Consider the following 5694-nt stretch of genomic DNA (forward strand, 5'->3'; position numbering starts at 1 on the left):
AATCCCTTGACATTCTCTGACTCCCTTAGAATCATAGAATCATAGAATAGTTAGGGTTGGAAAGGACCTTAAGATCATCTAGTTCCAACCCCCCTGCCATGGGCAGGGACACCTTACGCTAAATTATATCACCCAAGGCCTTGTCCAACCTGGTCTTGAACGCTGCCAGGGACGGAGCATTCACAGCCTCCCTGGGCAACCCATTCCAGTGCCTCACCACCCTAACAGGAAAGAATTTCCTCCTTACATCCAATCTAAACCTCCCCTGTTTAAGTTTGAACCCCCCCATTACCCCTTGTCCTGTCACTACAGTCTCTAATGAAGAGTCCCTCTCCAGCATCCTTATAGGCCCCCTTCAGATACTGGAAGGCTGCTATGAGGTCTCCAAGCAGCCTTCTCTTCTCCAGGCTGAACAGCTCCAACTTCCTCAGCCTGTCTTCATATGGGAGGTGCTCCAGTCCCATCATCATCCTCATGGCCTTTCTCTGGACTTGTTCCAATAGTTCCATGTCCTTTTTATGTTGAGGACACCAGAACTGCACACAATATTCCAAGTGAGGTCTCACAAGAGCAGAGTAGAGGGGCAGGATCACAGAATCACAGAATCACAGAATCCTAAGGGTTGGAAGGGACCTCAAATGATCATCTAGTCCAACCCTCCTGCAAGAGCAGGATAGCCTAGAGTACATCACACAGGAACTTGTCCAGGCGGGCCTTGAATATCTCCAATGTAGGAGACTCCACAACCCCCCTGCGCAACCTGTTCCTGTGCTCTGTCACTCTCACAGTAAAGAAATTTTTCCTGATGTTCACATGGAGCCTCCTATGCTCCAGTTTACACCCATTGCCCCTTGTCCTGTCACTGGACATCACTAAAAAAACTTAGCACCATCATCCTGACACTCACCCTTTACATATTTGTAAACATTGATGAGGTCACCCCTCAGTCTCCTCTTCTCCAAGCTAAAGAGTCCCAGCTCCCTCAGCCTCTCCTCATAAGAGAGATGTTCTATTCCCTTAATCATCTTTGTAGCTCTGCGCTGGACTCTTTCAAGCAATTCCCTGTCCTTCTTGAACTGTGGGGCCCAGAACTGGACACAATAATCCAGATGCGGCCTCACCAAGGCAGAGTAGAGGGGGAGGAGAACCTCTCTTGACCTACTAACCACACCCTTTCTAATGCACCCTAGGATGCCATTGGCCTTCTTGGCCACAAGGGCACATTGCTGGCTCATGGTCATCCTCCTATCCACCAGGACCCCCAGGTCCCTTTCCCCTTCACTACTGTCCAGCAGGTCAGCCCCCAACCTGTACTGGTACATGGGGTTGTTCTTCCCCAGATGCAAGACTCTACACTTGCCCTTGTTGAATTTCATCAAGCTCCTCTCCGCCCAACTCTCCAGCCTGTCCAGGTCTCGCTGAATGGCAACACAGCCCTCTGGTGTGTCAGCCACTCCTCCCAGTTTAGTATCATCAGCAAAGTACATTCAGTTCCCTCATCCAGGTCGTTGATGAAAATATTAAACAGCACTGGTCCCAGCACCGACCCCTGAGGGACTCCACTAGTCACAGACCTCCAGCTAGATTCTGCCCCATTGACCACAACTCTCTGCCTTCTTTCTTCCAACCAGTTCTTGATCCACCTCACTACCTGATCATCAAACCCACACTTCCTTAGCTTATCATCTATGAGGATGCTGTGGGAGACAGTATCAAATGCCTTACTGAAATGAAGAAAAAACACATCTACCACTCTACCATCATCCATCCACCTAGTTACTTGCTCATGGAAGGCTATAAGGTTGGTCAAACATGACTTCCCCTTGGTAAAGCCATGTTGGCTGCTCTTAATGACCACCTCATCCTTGATATGTCTAGAGATGGTGTCAAGAATAAGTTGTTCCATCACCTTTCCAGGGATGGAGGTAAGGCTGACTGGTCTATAATTACCCGGGTCCTCCTTCTTGCCCGTCTTATAGACCGGCGTGACATTTACCATCCTCCAATCCTCAGGCACCTCACCTGTTTCCTACGACTTACCAAAGATGATGAAGAGTGGCTCAGCAATGACCTCTGCCAGCTATCTCAGCACCCACGGGTGTATTCCATCCGGACCCATCACCTCCTTCGACCTGCTGGTCACGCTCCTTTTGATGCAGCCCAGGATACGGTTGGCTTTCTGGGCTGCAAGCACACACTGACGGCTCATGTTCATTTTCTCATCGACCAGCACTCCCAAGTCCTTCTCCGCAGGGCTGCTCTGAATCTCTTCTCTGCCCAACCTGTAGCTGTGCCTGGGATTGCTCCGACCCAGGTGTGGGACCTTGCACTTGGCATGGTTAAACTTCATGAGGTTGGCATCAGCCCACCTCACAAGTGTGTCAAGGTCCCTCTGGATGGCATTCCTTCCCTCCATCATATCAACTGAACCACACAGCTTGGTGTCATCAGCAAACTTGCTGAGGGCACACTCAATCCCACTGTCCATGTCACCAACAAAGATGCTGAATAAGACCGGTCCCAACACTGATCCCTGAGGGACGCCACTCATTACTGGTCTCCAGCTGGACATTGAGGCATTGACCACAACTGGCCATCCTGCCACTTCTTTATCCACCGAGTGGTCCATCCATCAGATTGATGTCTCTCCAATTTAGAGACAAGGATGTCGTGTGGGACAGTGTCGAACGCTTTACACAAGTCCAGGTAGATGACATCAACTGCTCTACCCCTGTCCATCAGTTCTGTAGCCCCATCATAGAAGGCCACCAAATTGGTCAGGCTGGATTTCCCCTTAGTGAAGCCATGCTGGCTGTCACCAAGTACCTTGTTGATTTTCATGTGCCTTAGTATGCTTTCCAGGAGAATCTGCTCCAAGATTTTGCCAGGCACAGAGGTGAGACTGACTGGTCTGTAATTCCCTGGGTCATCCATTTTCCCCTTCTTGAAAAAGGGGGTTATATTTCCCTTTTTCCAGTCATCGGGAACTTCACCTGACTGCCATGATTTTTGAAATATGATGGCCAGCAGCTTCGCAACTTCATTTGCCAGCTCCTTCAGGACCCACAGATGGATCTCATCAGGACCCATGGACATGTGCACGTTCAGATTTTTAAGATGGTCTCGAACCAGTTCCTCTCCTACAGTGGGTGCAAGGTCTTCATTCTCACAGTCCCTGCATCTGCCTTCCAAGACTTGGGTGGTTTGGTCAGAGCCTTTGTCAGTGAAGACCTTCTTTACTCCCTTCTTCTCTTCATTCTCCTGTTAATATTTAAGAAACACATAAAAGGAGCAAGTCAATAACTAATTAGAAAGGCTTTCAGATGCAAGTTTCTGCATCTTCTAACTGTATTTGTGTTGCAGGAATTCCTATAAAATGAGAATTTTAACCAACATTGCCATGAACATAGTTATGCTTCAAACTGACTTGGATTATTTGGTTTCATTTTCCTCATTTCACAGTGCTTTACTCCATTCTTACTTTAAATTTAAATATTTATGTTAAATGCATATTGGTTATATGTTCTAATTTTCTTTTGTTTTTTGTGGGTTTTTGGGGGGGGGAGGGGGGGGGAGGGGGTTGGTTTGTTTGGTTTTGTTGGTTTATTTGGGTTTTTTTCCCTAGATCTCTAAATGCTTGAATATCCTTTTCCTAGGGAGACAGAAATTTCTTGATACAATCTCTGCACACCAGTCTTATTAAATCATAGAAATTAAAACAGGTACAGACCCATTGGGATAAATGTGAATTCTACTATTAGTAAAGTCTAGATCAGCTGAAAAACCCCACATTTGTTTCTACCTTCCATATTAAATATCCCATTCAGTTATATTAAGCAAAAAATGTGGAAAGTGCATGAAGCCCAGTGTGACATGGGCATTTGAGGACATCAGTCTTAAAGAGCTGATAAGGGGAAGCATGAAGCTGCAAGTCAGTATCCTGCCACAAGAGACAGTTTGCCCTGTTCTTCTGTACAGTCAAAAGAACTGAATGTTGTCAAAAGTAAAAGCCCTTCTGAAATTCTTTGTAGTGTACCATATGTATGCTGTGCACTCAGGACCATGTCTGTGCCAAAAGACCTTAACATAATCTAGGCTGTTCACTATAGTCAGTATTAGGCCAGGCTGTAAAGGTTTAAGTCTTTTAATCTTTACTCATAAATCAGTCTGGTTATTTTTTTGCTACTCATGTGTAAGCTTCCAGTTTGTCCAGGAAGTAATGTGCTACCCAGAATTGAATTCAAGTTAAAATAGTTTTCAAAGAGCTGCATTATTATTACTATTAGTAGTAGTATTAGTATTATTCACACTTTCTGTTACAAATTTACCCATAGAGTTCTACTAATAAGCTTTGATTTGGCATCCACAATAAATTGCAAGATGAATCAATTGTATTTACTTTTGATCCATTTAAATACTTAGTGCTGACTTATCCTTGCCTAATTATGTGAAAATTAGGTACCTAGATAAAATCTTTATTCAAAAAGTCCTCTGAAATTATGCCCTGCTGTGTCTAGATTGCCTTTTGATTCATGTCAAGTCAAACATGAGCAGTAGAACAGACTAGAAAGTCACAGCATATACTTTTAGAACTGCCAGTACTATTGTGAAACAGAGCACTCAAGAAACACCTACAAATGTATTTTACAAAGGCATTTCTAACACCTTTCATATTAATATATTTAGGATGTAATAGATGTGAAATCTCTGACTCAAAGAGTCTTTCAGTGACTTTAGAAGTCTTTGAAGGCTGTAAGAACAGCCATGGGCATGGCATGATTTAATTTTTCTATGCATCTGCTCAACAGGCAAACTGCAGACAGCTTCTAGGAGTTTCTTGCAACACAATGAGTCTCCCATACATTCTCTAGCAAACTTTTAAAAGCATTTAAGATGTTTTCAGTTTGTTCCAGAAAAATCTTATTCCCAAGGCTTGCTACATTCTGGCTAATAGACCTTCCAAAAACCTTTTATGAAAAATTCACGTGAGGTACCCAGCAGGTTGATAGAACGTTAACTGTAATTTGTAAGAAAGACGAGTACTGTTGTTACTGCTTTTTTATTTCTAAGGTTTAATCAAGAGATTTAGCTGATCAGCTTTCTCCTCAAGGGAACGGTTGTGGTACTTTTATTCTAACAGTTTGGGAAAGTGTCACAGCACCATCTGGTAAATGGGTAAATAACAAATGTGAGGGAAAGTCCTGCAGGTCAATATGATACACAGCAATCCTCTGCTAGCATGAAAAGTATTGCTGTATAAGCATAGTAAAGATACAACAGTGAAGCCCAACACTACCGAAATTGCCGGATGCTTCAGTAAGTCTTGAAAATATTTCTGGAAGCATATAATGATAATTCCTGAAGAAAGATTTGCTGCAAGTCAGTGAATGTATAAACAGAATAAGTCGGTGAAATCAAGATATAAAAGAACATTACATTTTGAAAACAGTAGACACAGGTAGTCTTCACAACACTAAGATCAACAAACTGAGGCTTCAAAATAAAGACCATTAAAACCACATGTATACAGCATCAGTGTTAGTTGCAGAATTTCTGAAATACTTGGGTCACAGATCCTTCAGTGTTCCATCAAAAAGGAAAAGAAAATTGCTTTTAACATTATTCAGTGCATGGTATGAAAGGTGCTTCTGGTTCTTTCCACAAACTGTTGTAGATCAAAAGCAACACTATTAA

This window comes from Pezoporus occidentalis, unplaced genomic scaffold, assembly GCF_034315485.1.
Source record: "Pezoporus occidentalis ecotype Australia unplaced genomic scaffold, CSIRO_AGI_Poc_V1 ctg5, whole genome shotgun sequence".
Classification (NCBI taxonomy): domain Eukaryota; kingdom Metazoa; phylum Chordata; class Aves; order Psittaciformes; family Psittacidae; genus Pezoporus; species Pezoporus occidentalis.